At 36.6% G+C, this 19,971-nt stretch overlaps 2 protein-coding genes across 2 annotated transcripts in view; one reads left to right on the top strand and one right to left on the bottom strand.

Annotated features, from left to right (window-relative positions):
• Nucleotides 1-19,971, bottom strand: part of LOC134674168 (calexcitin-1-like) — a 168,713-nt gene that overhangs the window by 91,531 nt on the left and 57,211 nt on the right. The window lies entirely within an intron of this gene.
• Nucleotides 11,724-19,971, top strand: part of LOC134674205 (uncharacterized) — a 51,351-nt gene continuing 43,103 nt past the window's right edge. The window contains exon 1 of the mRNA XM_063532267.1: nt 11,724-11,773. The gene's annotated coding sequence lies outside the window, so the exon portion shown is untranslated. The remainder of the gene's footprint in view (nt 11,774-19,971) is intronic.

Raw genomic sequence — 19,971 nt, 5'->3', positions numbered from 1 at the left:
AATTTGAAGGTTAGACTAGAGCTTATAGATTACATAATGATATTTAAATGAGAGCTTATGGCCTGCGGCGTCCAAATCGTAGGTCATAAGTTCACACCTCTGTTAATAGTAGTGTCTTGAAAATTTATTCTGAAAATCATGTTAATAATAATTGCTTTTCAGCAGGATAAGGGAGCAACCCATACCTACACTAAAGCTTGGAAAGTAAATAAGGTAAACGTAGTGGTGCTCGACGCGGTCGCAGTACATGTCATCTTGAAACTTAAGTCATCGTCAATAGAGATGACAGAGCAGCATTAGCATGTCGAGCACTAGTACGTTTACCGTACACTGTATTTTGATTCAGGTTTCAAACGGGTGCAAACTACAACAATAGGTAGTCAGGGGATGCAAATGAAGCACTTTTGGTTTTGAACAGGCCGGGGCCGATTGCATAACAACTTGTAACTAATAATACTAGCGAAAGTCTCTTTCTAATCAAAGAAAATGGAAAGAGACTTCCAATTCCGCTCCCTCCCTCCCCCTATTTCATTTTTTTAAATATCAAAATCGCAACATTTGACACATGGATTTATTTATTTATTTACCAGAGTTTGAAGTTAAGCGACTCATATTATATGAATATATTATTTATTTATAGTTATAATAGCATTCACTACTTAGATGGTTGGCTGTCCCCATTTGTGCATTTCTCCAGGCCCCTATTTCACCAACGTGACAGGTGCGACAATTCGACAAGTCTCATGTTGCTGACGTCACAGACATCCATGGGCTACGGTTATCGCTTACCATCGGGCGGGCCGCATTCCTGTTTGTCACCATCATTGTATTATTAAATAAAACTTTATTATATCGGCAAAAAACAGCTATTTCTCTTGTGATGTTTATGATGATAATGATGACAATTGTCACAAGATTTCAAAGAACTGTCGGTAATTCTTGATAGAAAATGAGTTCTGTGTCGGAATTTCGTGACAATTGTCGTATTTCTTGTGACAATTGTCATTAGCTTCTCAAAATAAGTACTTATTTACTGGCGATATAGTGGAGTTTTTTTTTAATTAACATGTTGGTGGCAAACAACCACACCGCCCGTCTGATGGTAAGCGGTTACCGTAGCCTATGGAGGCCTGTGACGTCAGTAACAGTGATGTCGACAAATGCGACATTTGTCACGTTGGTCAAATAGAGCCCAGAAATTTCCTGCCATGTGGAAAAAAATGTCGCTCGTGGTAGGTATTTTCGAACTATATGACCTTCGAAAGTTCAAAAAAAGAATGTAGGGAGTCCCATTTTAAATACGGAAGCACACTTCTTGGAACCCCTCTAGTGTTGCAGGTGTCCATTGGCGACGGTAATTGGTTACTATCAAACGATTTGTCTGGTTTTGCTTCCATTTTGCTCCCTGCAATCCGTATAAATGCTTAACGTAATCCGTATTCGGTAATTCAACAAATGCCGTATTACCGCCGTGCCGTGTCGTGTTATTGCCGTATGCCGACCTATATTTAAATTACATTTTACTTTTTTATTTACACTTTTTCTGAAAATTAATCATGTCTGATTCAATTTTAATATCTATTTTTAAGTAGTTTTTTTAATTATCTAGTTATTTTTATACCTAGTAATCTAATTATATGATATAATATGATACGAGTATAATATGACCGTGAGGAAACCTGCATACGTCTGCGAAGAAATTCAAAGGCGTATGTGAAGTCCCCAACCCGCTTTGAGCTAGTGCGGGGACTATAGCCCAAGCCCTCTCGCGCATTAGAGAAGTCCTGTGCCCAACATTGGGACGTATATAGGCTGAAATTATTTATTTTATTTATTAATTTTTAACTATTAAAATTTACATTACATTTTACTTTTTTATTTACACTTTTTCTGCAAATCAATAATTTCTTTTTCAATTTTTATATCTATTTTTATGTATTTATCTTTTTATATCTAGTAGTATGACCCCGGCAAGGGCATTTGTATGTAGGTACATATGTAGTAAAAGCATTGTTTCTCCACAATGTTCCGATAGGGGTCACTTTATTGTCAATAACAAATACCGTTTCCTATCATGGAATTCGTTTATAAGCAGCTTCCGGGTACAAACCCTTTTTCCGGGGTCAAAGAATTGGTTTATTTTTAAATGAAACTTGGATGATAATCGGGTTGACCGGAGCCTAAGGTGGTCGCACTTTTACCGTCTGCTGTTTGAAAATGAAAAAAATTAAAAAATATTTATTCAGTTTACGAAGTACTAGAGTTGTAAGTGTTGGCGCCTCTTTTTAAGTAATAAATACTTACCTGTGTTAAGAGGCACCACATTTTTTTGGTCGTAACTTTCTTATGTACAACTACGTACATGTGTACGTAGTTTTACATAAGTGTGACTACTTAATGACACAACCAGATGATAAAATTCATAAAGGTGCAACCACCATATCGCTACATGCATGTGTTTTCATGCGGTTTTCACTTATCCATAGAGTGATTCTTGAGGAAGGCTTTAGGTTTATAATTTGTTAAGGTTTTGTGTAATCCGTCCGAAGCCGGGGCGGGTCGCTATAGTGTTGTGTTAACCTTAATTGTGTTAAATTTTTCATGTAAATTTAACTGTTTCATGTAAATTTAGTTACGGCAAAGAGAATTTGTAAAAGAGGCGGATTGTCAAAGTAAATTATGTAGCCTCAGTAAATTTCCTGCCATCTTTTGACAGAAGATTAAAACCGTTTGAACGCCATTTGACTTTGATCCTTATTCTTTCACTGATATGTGTTATTTTGTTAAATACTTATTAAAATTAACGCCATCTACTCGATAGTACGCCAAAGGTATGGTGCAATTTTTTCGAGCGATGGCGCCATAACCTTTGGCTCACTGGCACTCAGATGGCGTTAATTTTAATAACAAATTAACACGTATCGGTGAAAGAATAAGAATCAAAGTCAAATGGTGTTCTAACAGTTTTAATCTTCTGTCAAAAGATGGCAGTAAATTTACTTAGGCTACAAATTTACCATGACAGTAATTCTCCATAATTATACTCTATTCTCTTTGGTTACGGCGACCCCGCTGTTACCCTTCAGGTGCGGAACCCTAAAAGCCGGCTTTTAGAAATGAAATTAATAGAGAACTAAATGGATTTCCGCCCTATTTTATAACAATAAAACACACGTAAGTATTCCTGCTTTTAGAAAACATTTTGCAACTAGTGAGGTGAAACATAATCGGTAGTTTGCAAAAAGATTGAAAACAGGCATTTGAAAACTAACTCAACACAATCCTTCGCGTCAGTTTGTTTTATTTTTTAGGTGTTTACCTGGAGCAAAGAGAATACAGTATATAGACGCGGATTGTCAAAGTAAATTATGTAGCTACTCTAAATTTACTATCATATTTCGACAGAAGATTAAAACTGTTAGAACGCCATTTGACTTTGATCCTTATTCTTTCACCGATATGTGTTAACTTGTTAAATATTGATATTAACGCCATCTGCAAAGTAATATGATACCGAACGTTTTTGACGTGATATAATGTCTTATAAATCGATGAACACCGGTAGCATGCACGAAAAAGAGTCACGTTGTGGACAGATCTCCATGGTAACGTTACGGCCAAAGTATGCAATTTTTAATCATGTTTTCTTATGACGTTATTACGCAAAATTATCGTCCGTAAACCGACTTTACAGACAACAATATTTTTTTGGTTAGTTTTTTTCTACATTAGTATTTCAAAAACTGTTCACGTCAACAGTTAGTAGGTACCTTGTACCGACGCTCTATATTGTCTGTGTCTATATTTCTAAACTTTTAGGTAATGCCTAAACCAACATTATTTCAAAAATATTTTTTGTTTCTGTCTAGAAATCCAAAACGTTTTTGGTTAGTTAACTATCAAAAATGTAACCACGCAAATAAAATACATATTTGCGTACCTAATACAAGTGTTTCTTTTTCAAATCGAACATTATGCAAAACAGGTTAGATTTCTAAGAAATAACCAAAGTATTGCCCGTCCAATTCATATTTAGTAGGTAGAATAAAACCGTGCTCAGATGTTTGTCTATTTCAAAGAATATCTTCTTTCTGAGCATCGCTGAGGATACACAGACCACTTAAAAAGATGATTTAGGTTAGACCGGGCCGTGTCCGGGCCGGAGCTCCCGGCGCATCGTTTTCTATGGAAAGCATCACGTGATGACCTGTCATGTCATAGAAAAGTAAGCCCCGGAAGCTCCTGCCCGGACACGGCCCGGTCTAACGTGGGTCTTCCTTTAGACATACAAGACGCAAAATATTGTACAACTCATGGTCACCACACATAAAAGCTCACGTGCACATGTTATAATGGTGTTATTCATAAACGCCCGACAAAACTCAATTTAAGGAAACATCCATACTACATCCCATTTTGCACCATTTTTAGGGTTCCGTACCCAAAGGGTAAAACGGGACCCTATTACTAAGACTTTTAGGGTTCCGTACCCAAAGGGTAAAACGGGACCCTATTACTAAGACTTCGCTGTCCGTCCGTCCGTCCGTCCGTCCGTCCGTCCGTCCGTCCGTCTGTCCGTCTGTCTGTCACCAGGCTGTATCTCACGAACCGTGATAGCTAGACAGTTGAAATTTTCACAGATGATGTATTTCTGTTGCCGCTATAACAACAAATACTAAAAACAGAATAAAATAAAGATTTAAGTGGGGCTCCCATACAGTAAACGTGATTTTTGACGTCGGGCGTGGTCAGTACTTGGATGGGTGACCGTTTTCTTTTTGCATTTTTTTCCGTTTTTTTTATTTATGGTACGGAACCCTTCGTGCGCGAGTCCGACTCGCACTTGCCCGGTTTTTTACCCCCCCGGTGACTGCCCGCCGTACTTTTGAAAAAAGTGACGTTCGTTGACTTATTACTGTTGTGATTATACAAAACCACTAGTAAATATAACTACGATACGAGCTCTTTTCATGTAATTATTACTGAACTGAACGTTAACCGCCATGTAATGTTGAATTTGTCACTCGTTTTAATAAGAATACTTATTCACAGGTAATGGGGCGGCATAAACCACGGCGCAGAAATGTTGTAACACAGCTGCATTTGACATCTAAATGTCACCTTAAAATTGCATGTTGGCGCAAGCGTGAGTCACTCCGCGATTTCGTCGGTTTGCTACAGGTAAGTAGCTAAAAGTACATCCGTCCCACACCAATTTTGGTGGCTAGCCATAAGCCGCGCGTGGCGCTGTCGCCACCTAGCGGCCATATCTGTCCTGATCGTAATAGACGCGTTTTATTAGAGAGTGAGTCTTCTGTACCTAGTACTAGTATTTATTCTGTGGTTGTCGATGTCGTGACCTCACGCTGCTCATACGCTTACTGCGGTGTCTGTTTCTTTAGTCTAGTCCGTATAATATCCTTGATTTTCTGCATGTTTACTTTATCTTTTAAAAAGTATTAAACTTGTCATCAATTTATGCAATCTCAAATTAAAAAGTTTACCCTTTCCTACACTTAAATATGTAGGTTTTGAAAATAAAAACAAGATTGACCAATGCAAACAATAACGAAATAAACCGAATCAAACACCTATAGTATGAAAGCTCGAAAATCTTAATGTTTCCCGGAAAAATCTTACCAGTGCGAACTAGAAGTTTTCACGGATGGCACAGCGACATCTACCGGGAAATTTGACAACTGAAATTAATTATTTGCAAATTAGCAAATACACTCGTACAAAATGATAACATTTATATCATTATTGTACTATAGATAGACTATAGATGATAACCATGACTATTATCATATTTCGAATACTATAAAATTTATGTTAATTTTAGATGAACTTAGTTTAACCCTACAATATCTAAATGTTACAATAACATTGTACAAATCTTAGTCCAAAATCTTTATGAGCAGTTTAACCCTACAATATCTAAATGTTACAATAACATTGTACAAATCTTAGTCCAAAATCTTTATGAGCACTGTAAATACTTCTACAAGCGTTTATTGTTTAGTAATTATTTTTTATCAAGTCCAAGCAATCAAATCATTATCAAAGAAAAATCGACCCTTTTGCCATAGGCGCCTTTTTAATAAAATCTCATAATTTTATATTGAAATAACGTTGAAAATAGCGTAAACGGGGTACCGCAATAGGACCTTTTTTTGTCAATAAAGCTACATTCACAGGCCATTTCGACTCAGAATGATATTTGCATCATGTTATTTAGTTATCGTGCGTCTCGCCCGCGCCAATACATGTACTGGTAAGTACGAGCGAAATGCACGATAACCGAATGGCATCAGTTAGATGTCATTCTAATATCACTGTAGGTTCGAATTGGCCTGTATTTTATGAAACGAAAAATGTTGATTCGCGGCAAATTTGACGAGCTAACGAAACAAAAACAGATAAACAATGAAATATACCTTCCTTTTTTCCGTGCGATTAAATTTGGGAAAATTTGTAGAAATTTTATGACTAGATAAAATTTTGTACTGTTTTTACTTTACTTAGATAAGCTAGACGTCCGAGAGGGCCTCGATCTAAAGGCCCCAGTACACAATGGGCCATCGCCGGCCATTCCAAGGGACGCATTTATGCGTTAGAGGGAGCAAGTGATATTGCTATCTCATTCTACCGCATGGCTGCGTCCCTTGGAGTGGCCGGCAATGGCCCATTGTGTACTGGGGCCTTTACATTTTGATAACAAAATGATGTTAGTTTTTATCAGTCACCCGTGCATCTCATTCGTAAGAAGTCACAGCGGTACGATACCGATCTGTTAGTGTTAAAAGTAACGTTTTTTGGTTCAAGAAATATAGTATATCTACCTATATACAATAGGGTCACTATCTAGTAGGCTGGTACGGCATTGGCGCAGTTGTATTTGTGTTAACGCGACGTTTTGTTATTTTATTGGAATATAATTTTTAAGAAAAAAAAACCGACTTCTTTGGGGGCCGGTGATAGATTATTGTAGATAGTACACTATGTAGAAACGGAGGTAAAACCACGCACTTTTCTACTAGCATTTCGCTTCTGAGCCATTAGCTCCTCTACAGGATGGGCCAACGCCGGCCACTCCAAGGGACGCAGCCTTGCGGTAGAATGAGATAGCAATATTACTTGCTCCCTCTAACGCATAAATGCGTCCCTTGGAGTGGCCGGCGTTGGCCCATCGTGTAGAGGAGCCATAAGGGTCGTAGTTCTAGCCTAACCTAACCCACTTCTCAGATAGCAGTTCGGTTCTGTGAGGATCGCAGTTCGAACCTAATCAAACCCACTTTTCAAGTAGCATTCCGTTTCTGTAAGGCTCGCAGTTTCAACCTAACCTAACCCTTGTTCGGTTCTGTGAGGATCGCAGTTCAAACCTAACCTAACCCACTTAATGGCGCATGCGGTGCGGTGTACGGGGGTTTAAGCGGGAGGGGTTAGTAAGATTGGCATCATCATACTTTATACCTACATTTTATGGTAGGTAATCATAGTGGTTTATTTAGTTAAGGTATCATAGTGGTTTTCCGGGCGAAGGTCCGAGTCCGGGTCCGAGTTCGAGTCCGAGTCCGGGTCCGAGTCCAGGTCCGAGTCCGGGTCCGAGTCCGGGTCCGAGTCTGGGTCCGAGTCCGGGTCCGAGGCCGGGTCCGTGTCCGTGTCCGGATCCCAGACCGGATCCGAGTCCGGTTCCGAGTCAGGATCCGACTCCGGGTCCGAGTCCGGGTCCGAATCTGGATCCGTGTCCAGGTCCGGGTCCGGGTATGAGTCCGAGTCCGGGTCCCAGTCCAAGTCAAAATCGAAATTCGTTATCACCAGACGTGTACCATGCGTCGTTGAAGAGTTCTGTTCTGGTCACCATCAGCAGTTCCACTTCATCAAATGCGACAGTTTTTAATGTAAATGCTTGATTTTATGATGAAAATACAGAAAATTCTATACGTCTGCCTTTAAGATTTGAGGAGTTCCATATTTCATTTTCATATTCATTTTATTTGTATTAATCATACATTGTCAGTGTTATCTTATAATTAGGCACATAGGTATGCGAGATGGAAGTCAAACATAAATACATTAATACAAAAAGAAATATACAACAATAAAAATTCTCAGAATGTCATAAAAATTTAAAAATAATAGTTATCGTCGAGCTATTCATCCAAGAATTCAGCAACGGAATAATAGGCCTTTTGGATTAAAAACGACTTCAGTTTTAATATAAATCCTAAGTTGGTGCGAACGTTTTTTATACTCGTTGGGATCTTATTATAAAGTTTAGGTCCTAGTATGTGTAAGCAGAGAGCAGATTTTCTTAATTTATGTTTCGGCAGATCTAGGTCGTGTCGCCTCTGGTCCTGGAAGCGGTTGCTTGTCCATATTTTCCTCGGAAACTTTTCTAAATTTAGCCTAACATATTTAACTACCTCTAGAATTAACATAGAAGGTAACGTTAGAATATGGAAGTCCATAAATAACTGACGAGCTGGCGCGTCAGGGGCCACCCGTGCCATTTTCCTTATAATTTTCTTTTGTATGAGGAATGGTCTGTCTCTGTCAGCAGCCAGGCCCCATAAATCTACTCCATACGACAGAACAGAATGACAGTATGCATGGTAGGCTATCATTAGGTTCTCCTTAGACAGGATAGGCATAAGCCGAGATATTATATAGTAGGCCGAGTTGAGTTTGCTGCATATCCTGTCAATATGTTCCTGCCATTGCAGACCGGAGTCCAGAGTAAAACCCAAGAACTTAGCATGCATAATAAAAGTGACTGGAGTATTTTGTACGAGTACCGAGTCTGAAGTGGCAGCGGCATCTGTGCTCCGCTTCAAGTTAAATTCTGTAATACTAGTTTTTTCAAGATTTAGTATCATTCCGTTTACAGTGAACCAATCCGAGAGGCGCAGAATGACAGACTGAACATTTCTTAGCAGCTGGTCCCTGCCCTCTGCATTCACAATGGCACAGATGTCGTCTGCGTACATTATAAAATCCACAATAGGCGAGTCAAAGGGAAGTCGTTCATGAGGATAAGAAATATATTATTTCCTATATTTGATCCCTGGGGCACAGATCTGTCACCTATCGGGTTTAGACTCGATCGTTCATTATTAACATCCGTAGATTGCTCCCTGTCACTCAAGAATGACATAATGACCTTCTGAGCAATTCCACGGACGCCGTAATGGCTCAACTTGCTTGCGATAAGACTGTGGTCGACTAGATCGAAAGCTCGTGATAAATCAAAGAAAACAGCAGCTACGCGCCTCCTATTTTCCAGTTTGTCCAACACCGTTCGCAACAATAGTCGAGCGGCACCGGTCGTGGATTTACCGGTTTGGTAGGCGTACTGCTGTTCACAGAGTGACTTGTTCATAATTAAGAATTTTGTTAGTCGATTACACAGTCCCATCTCAAACATTTTCGACACAGCCGGAACAATCGATATAGGCCTGTAACATTTTTGTTCTTTCTGGGAGCCCTTTCCTTTGTAAACAGGTGTTACCTTTATTTTCTTTAGAGAGACAGGATAATTACCGTTACACGCGGACTTATTAAATAAATAGCACAATGCATACAAAAAATTAGCTGGAAGACTAGTTCCCTCGATTCCTTATGGATCCCATCATCAGAACTCGAGCTTGACAAAAGTGTGGCTTAAAAACTTAACTTGCTTAACGAACATAACGAAGAGGAAAAATCGCCAAACGTGAACTATGCGTCGTTGAAGAGTTCTGTTCTGATCATCATCAGCAATTCCACTTCATCAAATGCGACAGTTTTTAATGAAAATGCTTGATTTTCTGATGTAAATACAAAAATCTCTATACGCATGCCTTTAATATTTGAGGAGTTCCCTTGATTCCTCATGGATCCCATCATCAGAACTCGAGCTTGACAAAAATGTGGCTTAAAAACTTAACTTGCTTAACAAACATAACGAAGAGGACAAATCGCCCACCGTGAACTAAGCGTCGTTGAAGAGTTCCGTTCTGATCATCATCAGCAGTTCCACTTCATCAAATGTCACTTTTTTGGATGTATATGCTTGATTCGTTGATAAAAAACTAAAAATCACTATGTGTATGCCTTTAAGATTTGAGGAGTTCCCTCGATTCCTCATGGATCCCATCATCAGAACTGGGTTTTGACAAAAACGGGACCAATCTGTATGCATATACATTCAATCAAAAAAAGAATTTTCAAAATCGGTCCAGTAATGACGGGTCGGTTCGTTATTATTTCATTTTTAAGGGGACATAACAATACATTAAATAGACCATAAAATAATTAATTAAAAAAATATTGGGCTATTTTGGGATTAAAAAAAAAACCGGTTCCGAGCCTTGGACGCAGCGTTGGGAGGTTATCGACCCGGAAATACTGCGGGCGACAGTTTGGCTTTAGCAAAATTCTTCAAACTTAGCGCTTGGCTGATCCAAATGACGCAATAAATTTTAAAATAAAATATTTAATAATTCTCCTTGTACATAGACTATGACTATGCGTCAAAAATACCAAACAAAAATTGTCAAAAAACCAACAGAGTTGAGATGACGAGTTATGTCATTAGATAGGTATTTGTCTGTACTTCATTTCGTTCTCTGGGCACCTAGCGGAATTCCATCGCAGAACTGAGAATTTGGTATTTTTGTCAAAATGTCGTCACCCTTATTACCTAGGCAATAGAGTCCACCGCCGGGCGAGCGCGGCAAATCATTCGGTGTTCTCGCCCGGCGGTGCGCGAACATCTACCCTGCAGCAATTAATTTGCTTTCTTGGACTTTATTGCCTAGGTAATAAGGGTGACGACATTTTGGCTAATTTACCAATATCTCAGTTCTGCAATGGAATTCTGATTGGTGCCCATAGAAAAAAACGAAGTATAGAAATACCTATCTAATGACCTTAGTCTCATTTCTGTTGGCGTTGGGTCCAGGCTCCATACAAAGTTGCCCATGGTCCTTTGCGAGTTCGAGCGAGTTCCACAGAGTTTAATATACATACATGTAATCAATACCTATTTGTTATGTTATAAATTAAATCAAACAGTCAGATCGATATGAAATCATTTTCACAGCAACAATCATCTGTCATGATAATTGTTATCGTTATGTTACTTTCGAACAACACAATTTATCTGAAATAGTTATTTACGATACAAGTGCGGAAAAGAGGAAATTCGAAACGAGTGGCGATAAATTAAAACACGACCGAAGGGAGTGTTTTAAATCGACACGAGTTGCGAATTATCTATTCGCACGTGTATCGTACAACGTTTTACAGTACATATGGCCCTTTAAACTTTTGACATCGCACGAAAAGTGCTATTTTACGCACTAGTGCGGAAAAATAGGACCATATGTACTGTAAAAATATTCTACGTTAAGTCCCAATTTGTCATTAATCGTATTTTATGTCATTTATTTTCTTGATGGCTTAATTTTGTATCCGACTATTATTACAACCCCGATTTTATTAAAAGGCTAAGACTATAATCTCAAAATTAACCATAATCCAGGACATTCTTAATAAACCCACAAACGGCCACTAAACGCTTTTTCCATATTTCACAATTACGTCACATACCGTACACAACCTACGTGAAAACGTTACGGTCTAAACAAGAGTTTCATATAAATTTAACCCCATAAGCGAAACAGACCAAACGCCCGCGAGTATATAAGCCTTGGCGGCTATGGCGCGCCAAGTAGATACCTGTATTCCGCGCTCAGAGCTGGCTGGATAGGGGCGAACGGGTTGAAATGTAAGTTTTTGAATTTCGAATTTGTTTTTCTTTCGAAGGATAGGCTGGTTAGAATTTATGGGTCTGGCTGATAAGAGTATTTAAAGTTTTTTTTACTTTTAAAGATAGGGCGGTTGGAGTTTATCGTTTTGGTAATTTATAAAAGTTTATTGAAGTTCGATTGTAGTTTCGAAATTTTAAAAAAAAAACCGGTCAAGTGCGAGTGCGATTCGCGTTCCAAGGTTTCCGTACATTGCAAAATTTTTAACAATGTATTTTTTATATGTGAATACCTGTAGGAGTCGGATCAAAAACTAAGTAATTAGTCCGACTCACGCTACTAGATTTTCTAATAGATTTTCCTGTCATCTATAGGTAAAGACCTATTTTATGTATTTTTTTTCAAAATTTTAGACCCAGTATTTTCGGAAATAAGGGGGGGGGGAGGATTGGTAATTTTTTGCCTATTTTCTTGAATTACTTCTAAACTGTTTATTCTAAAATTATAAAAACATAATATATATATTTGAAAATCTCACAATGAGCTCTTTCATTTGATATGTAACTCGATATAGTTAGAAAAACATTATTTTTTAATTTTCTCATTTGCCCCCCAAAAGTGGCCTCCATGTTTAAAATTCATTTATTTACGTTAAGTACTCGTACATGTCCGTCTTTGGGTCACAAACTTACATATGTGTACCAAATTTCAATTTAATTGGTCCAGTTGTTTCGGAGAAAATAGGCTGTGACAGACTGACAGACAGACGCAAGAGTGATCCCATAAGGGTTCCGTTTTTTCCTTTTGAGGTACGGAACCCTAAAAATATCAGTTTATGTAAATTAAATAACGGAATTAATTACACTGAGGTGGATTTAAGGCTTCTAAATTCTAATTCTAAATACATGTATGTTTTTTACCAGCTTGTTTACCTATAATGCTAAAATAGGTAATTAACAACAAATAAATATTAAACACTAGGTAATTGTAACCGTTATAAATAGAAGGTATATATTAATTTAATGCCCAAACATTTAACCAACACATTTTTTTGTTTGACTGGTTAGACAAAGTTTGCTACAAAAATATTTGAACATCATAATAGAATTATTTCAAACAAAAAATAACAAAATAATTATAAAACCTCAGTCAGGAATCCGAAATAGGAAAATATATAATAAAAATACTTGTTCCTGTTTGTTTTACAGCAAAAATAGACGATCCCTATGTTATTAGGGAACATCCGCTACTAATTTATTTTACCATATGGAAGACTTAGTTATTATTAATGAGACACGTATAAAGATAAAAGATTAAAGGAATCTTCCATTATTTTATCCCAACATATCAAACTGATGAAACCTTAGGTCGTATCGGGAATAAATTAAGGACATAATATATCTTTACTTTTTTTTGGATTCCGTAAAACCATCCAACTATAGTTCAAAAGCTACATCTATGATATATAGATCATTTGGAATCGTATATATCCAAAGCAAAATCACTACATATTAATAGGTATAAAACAACGTCCCCCACCGCGTCTGTCTGTTTTTGTGTGTATATGTATGTTCGCGGTAAACTCCAAAATTACTGAAGGGATTTTCATGCAGTCTCCACCTATCGGTGGAGTGATTCTTGAGGAAGGTTTAATGGTATAATTTGTTGACCAGTGCAAAGCTGCGGCGGATCGCCATTTGTATAAATTGAAGAAAAAAGTAGGGGGCGCCACAAGCCTTCAGTAAGAAGTGGATATAATTGGAAAATTTGGCTAATGTCGCTGTGACCCGGTGGCCGAGTGGTTCAGGCACCTGCCGCGATAGCAGAGGACGCTGGTTCGATTCCAGCCTGGGGCGCTGGAGGCCTTGGTCACTTTTTCTTAGGATATGACATTTATTTCGGTTTATGAAGAAAAAACTTAAAAGATAAAATCAAACAGAACGTTGGTATAGGTATCTACTTAATAACGTTGATAGAAAACGCCAATCGAAACTTATACCGGGTGTGGCCTGTAGTATGAGCGAAAAATTAAATTGTAGGCTATACTCCTCATACTGACCAACATTTGTTCAGCGACTTTTAAAAATAACTTGTGGTTATATTTTAATACGCAATGTATCGCGAATTTTGTTATGTTTAAGGCATGACAAGCAACGTCAATCACAATGATATGGCGTGGCGATGGCGTCCATTGGAAATAATATTTATTTTGTATGAAAAATAGGAAGTCTAAATACTTCATAATTTTTTAAAGTTGTTGAACAAAAGTGTCACCGTTTGAGGAGTACAATCTATGTTTTAATTATTTGCTTGTGTTACAGGCCACACCCGGTATATTGTACTTACGGAAATAGTCACGTGACGTAGCATCTTTCATCCCGATAAATTTTATCTATTCGTTTGGCGTTTGTCGAAGTACGATTGTCATCTTGGCTAAACCCCCACCAAGACTATAGTTGGATGGTTTTACGGTTATTTTTTAGAAGGTTTTCGTTAGATTTTTAAGGTTTTTATAACTATAGTTAGTTTTTTTAGCATTAGAAAGAACTTGCAAGAAGGTAAGCGATCTTGACATGTCTTTTAATTGAAAAACGCTTTTTATGTAAAAATCAAAAACTATTACTTATGAAAGCATAAGAATATAAATGATCGTATTAGGTTTATAATTGTTACATATTTGCCGTAACTTGTTTTTAAAATGTGTTTTTCAATTAAAAGACACATCAAGATTGTTTACCTTATTTCTAATGCTAAAAAAAACGAACTATAAACAATAAAACGAGGTACCTACGTTGTCAAATGAAATTGTATTTCTTTGCGGTGCCAAAAGCCTAAACTAAAATAATACAAATTGCAAGCTGCAATCAAAAGTAATTCAATTATTACTTTTATTGTTTGTAACTGTATCTATAGGTATCTACTTTAAATTTAAGTTGTTTTGTAATTTAACTTTTCTTAAAATTTCAAAACATTGTTTTAAACTTTGTTCGGGACTTAATTATTTGATTATTTTCACAATAAAATGTAATTTTTGTATACTTAACGAAATCCCACACACCACGCTTCTAATGAAATTAATTTAGATAATATCATTGACAGACATTTTATCGACAAATAGAAATAGTAGAAAAAGTTAATTTGCTAGAAACGTGTCAAAATTTAACATAGTAAAATCTCATAATACACATGAACGGATCGTATCGGCAACGCGCATGTTACACCTCGATCGTTACTGTTGTCACCAGCGTTGCAGACTACCGAGTCCGCTTAAAAGATAAAGATAGACTAGCGTGAGTCATCTTAACACCAAGTTGGCTACATATCACCATTTGCCATCATCATGATAATATATATTAAAAATGACGAATTGTGCGGTCAATATAAAAACCCCAATGCTTTTTGAAAGCTATAAAATTACATCGACGTAATTAATATGAACTTAATGGTTAAGCAAATATTTAATTAAATTGTAACATTTTATGATTGGGAGAGACTGCGGATTAAAACTACTTTTCCGGTTGAGTGTTTGCGGAATTAAAGTGGCAGAATTTATTCAGATGAATTCATAGTTTCATGGTTCTTTTTAAATTTCAAGGCAAGGTGGAAAACAGTGGTTTATTCAGCTTTTTTTTAATTCGTCAGGGTAAATAATGTTTGTAAACTTTTAATCCCAATTACCATCAATTTTGGGGTAGAATTAAAAAAAAAACAATATTGGAGCTCTACTACTAGTCTGCGATATTTTAAGAATATAACAATATATAACTGTTGCGACAGAGCGGCAGCGTTGAAGCCTGTATATGTCAATTTCTTTGATAAAATTAGTGACGGATAGAACTTCATAATCTCGGTAGTAATGAGACGGCGAACGTCGCAACTAACTAAAACTTTCCTGTATTGTGCAATATAATTAAAATAAATAACTAATAAATCAATGTTTGTATACAAGCTTCTGGCCGGTAACAACTAACACCCAATTAAACATTGGACGGGTGTATTCCTCAGAGAACCAACCGTCCAAGACGTTGTCAAAGTGTCGCGAGTTCAAGTCAGAAAGCACTAAGCTGTCTCGGTGACAAGTAGGTACAGTTAGAGTATAATGACAACAGATTATAAAATGATTGGTAACAGATTTCTGTGTGTCTCTTTGAGGATAAAAGGTCAATGCTATACTAGTTAGTAGATGCAAAATAAATATTTGGATATGTCAGGGTCGTGGGTTCGGGCCCCACGTTGGGCGCCAATGAAGCGGTTAACCTGCAAAAGAGTCATTTTTGCAGTTTTGAATTTGAACCTTCTTTTATTCCATTATAGTTCAAAATTCGATTTTAATTTGTTCTTTTTAAAATAACTCACTAATTAGGAGGCTGACTGGATCAAGGAATCACGACGAAGCATATTTAGAGCAATCAGAAAACTTTGACCTAAACAATCATTTTAATGTTTTCTGCAAATGAAGTAATACTCATATTAAATAATATCACTGAAATTTAGCTTTCAGTCCTAAAACAACATGTCATAATGTTAAACATGATTAATTTTCATTGAAATGTCTAAAATTATTTTAGGTTGTTGATAACACCTTTCTTGTAACTGACCGGCTTGGTGATCCGTCATGTGGCATGTTTATATTATTTTAATGCATATTCTATTGGGTAACTTTAATGTATGAAATAATCAATTGAGATATTTAATAAATAAAATATTTTAATGCAAATATGACTATATCAATATCATACATAAAATTATTATACATATTTTGATCATCATCATCTTCCTCGCGTTATCCCGGCTTTTGCCACGGCTCATGGGAGTCCGGGGTCCACTTGGCAACTAATGCCGACACACACACATACACATTTTGATATAAATTAAAAACTGTAAGTTACAAAGAGCGATGAAGTATAAACCAAATGTTTTAAACATCCATTGTTTTCGAGTTATTAAAAGAGCTGGTGGCCTAGCGGTAAGAGCGTGCGACTTTAAATCCCGCGGTCGCGGGTTCAAACCCCGGCTCGTACCAATGAATGTAAACACTTTTCTCTACACAGGTTAAAACTAAAATAAATACAATAAACAAATACAAAATTATCCTTACAAGGGATCTCTTCCTATAAGAGATTTCTTCTTTCTTTCTTTTCCGTATAGTAACTTAAGGCAGACAATCCTAGTTGCGGTTGAATGTGTAAAAATTTTCATCAAAAACTGCAAACAAATAGTTACTTAAAAGTCAAATGTATAAGGACGATTTTCCCAAACATGTGAACGTTTGGAAAAAATACATTAGATTCATATTCTTGCTCAGGAAAACTTTGATACTTATGAATATCACAAATCTAGCCCTTTACCAAATGGGGATTTTCGGATATCGGCCCTTCCTAATACGGACTGGGCTTCTTATAATAGAAGTTTAAGAACATTCCTTTACTTCTTTATGAGGTCCAAAAAAATAAAGTTACCTATGAATATTTCTTTTTCACAAAGATCAATTAGATATGGTTTTGTCTATCTTCTTAAATATCATCATGATTTAATATCATTATGATTTTTTGACAGCTTTATAGATACAAACGAACGGACAGTGTTCTTTAAACAAGCTAACTTTTAAATCTCGTTTCTGACGAAACGACCCGAAAATTTCTCTATTTTTGGCCTTTTTCTTTGTAACGTGCGGCATCACCTTTTTCATCAGTATATTTTCGCTTTTCTTGTTTTGGAAGCGTATTGTTTGACCAATATGGGTGAGCGGCCGGCCGAATGTAGATCGCGCTAACAAGGCCCCTTGTATGAAATTGAAATATTTTAGAACTACGAGGGAGTGCTACGAAATAATGAGTTGCGTATTCGCAACTATTATATCAAACTTACTTAATACTACCTTCCTTCTGGCAACTTCGACATTTTGTTAGCAGGTTCGATAATTATAGGTACGATTTCTTATACACTAAGTTTGGGTTTGTTAAGGGATGCACAGCCACTTTTACTATTATACGACACTGCAATAACATACAAGTAGAGAATAGTCCGAAAATATGTTGACAAAATTTTTACTGCGGTTATATTGTTGATAATTTTAACAAACGTTTGTGTATCAAAGGTAAAGGAGAATATTTTTAATATACTTAATACGTTTTTAAATCGATAGCGTAAGTGGTTCTCGAGATATTTAGCGATGAGACAAATAGACGGACGAACAGAGTCACACTATAAGGGTTCCTTTTTACCTTTTTGGTACGGAACCCTAAAATCGAGCGGGTAGGAAATGTCATCGGATATTACAGATGTGAACCAGTGAACTAGGTAATAGTCTCGCAACTCGGGTCTTATAATAAGCATTTCCATTGAATGTACTTCTTAGTTATTAAAAAACAGATTGTTGAAGCCTAAAGGTGCCCACTCATTAACAGTCCGCCGGACGGTATTGGCCTGTCAGTTAGAGCAAAATTTTGACAGTTCCGAAGAACTGACAGGCCGATACCGTCCGGCGGACTGTTAATAAGTGGGCCTCTTAAAAGTTGCATCCATAGATGAAGACATAAGGACAAGTCGCCTATTAGCATGGTATGGGCATGTGATGTGGAGGGTGGAGGGATAAAATTCATGTGAGGTGGAAGGTGGAAGGTACTAGGAATGGAAATGGAGAGATATAACATAACTAACCAAGATATAATATAACTAACCAAGGAAAAGATGGATGGACTGGGTGAGAGACGGTGTTAAAATGAAGGATGTGAAAGATACGATGATGGGCGCCAGAGCAATTGCGTAAATTAATTCGGAATCGAACCTCAGAGATCAGCGCTTGAATCCACCAGCAGCAAGCTGAGAAGAGGCCGTTTCGTGGCACTTTAATCTTATTTTGTGTTTTCTTTTATATTATGTATTGTCTCGTTTGTGCTTACGAATAAACTATATTCTAACTATTTGCTTTTGCAACAGTATATTCCAAGATACAACACATCACCGTATTTTTCAGTCCACTAACCTTTGCATGTTTTGTTTTTTTCCTTATTTCGTTTCTAGTTCGCCTCTTTCGCATTCATGTAGTGGCTTCCCTTTTGTCGCACACTATAATTTTATTATCTTTAAGCTAAGCTTTCTAGATCTAATAAATCGCATATTTATAATACATGTACCTACACTTGTACAATGTATTTACACGTCTTTCCATTAATCAATGTCACAACGCAACGAGTGGTTTTGTCACATAAAAAGGACTCTTTAACCAACACTGGTTGTGAGAAGACACGTTAAATGCGCATATTTTAGACAAAGATTTTTTGGCGAGTTCTCAAAATGATAGGTACTTAACTAAATAAACTAAAACGTAATGTCATGTACAGGTTCACTTTCCAGTTTTTTTCAAATTTTTATAGCGTAACCCTCTCATTCAAAGCAAATTAAATAATTACTTAAATGCTCTTTTATGAACAATTTTAGTACAAAAAGTTATTATGAAAAGTGCTTGTTCATTTTAATCTCTTTTTTTATTGCATGTGGCAGCCTTCAGATCTTTTATAGGGAAAACAAAACAAATTAACTTTGGTGTACCATGATATTCGTTACTTTAGTATAAAATATCACATTACCTAACAAAGAAATATACATATAATATGCATAATTGAACGTAATGTAGGTAGTGATGGGAAAATTCCTCCATTTGTACTTATTAACTATTTTATGTGAAATAAAGTATAAATAATAGTACTAAAACGTTAATATAGTTTTCCTTTTTTACTATGCAAAGGTCAAAGGTTGTAAACCTTACAATGCAGATGTCGCTAGTGACATCGTCACACTTGCAATAACAAAATTCGCGTTGATTGACGGAAGGCAATCCAAGGATGTAGGTTCGAGACCCACGTTGGCCAGAGTTGATCATCGTAGATTTTTTCATTGTGATTGACATCGGTATTTACAATTTATACCGGGTGTGGCCTGTAACACGAGCAAATAATTAAAACTCAGCTTGTACTCCTCAAAAGGTGGCACTTTTGTTCAACAACTTTTAAAAATTATGAAGTATTTAGACTCCCTATTTTTCATACAAAATAAATATTATCTTCAATGGACGCCATCGCCACGCCATATCATTGTGATTGACGTTGCTTGTCACGCCTTAAACTTAACAAAATTCGCAATATTCGGTCTTAGAATAAACTTTAAAGTGTATTAAAAATCAAACCACAAGTTATTTTTAAAAGTTGCTGAACAAATG

The sequence above is a fragment of the Cydia fagiglandana genome, chromosome 2 (assembly GCF_963556715.1).
Source record: "Cydia fagiglandana chromosome 2, ilCydFagi1.1, whole genome shotgun sequence".
In the NCBI taxonomy this organism is placed as follows: domain Eukaryota; kingdom Metazoa; phylum Arthropoda; class Insecta; order Lepidoptera; family Tortricidae; genus Cydia; species Cydia fagiglandana.
Note: the sequence above shows the minus strand (reverse complement) of the source record. Positions and strands in the feature narration are given on the sequence as shown.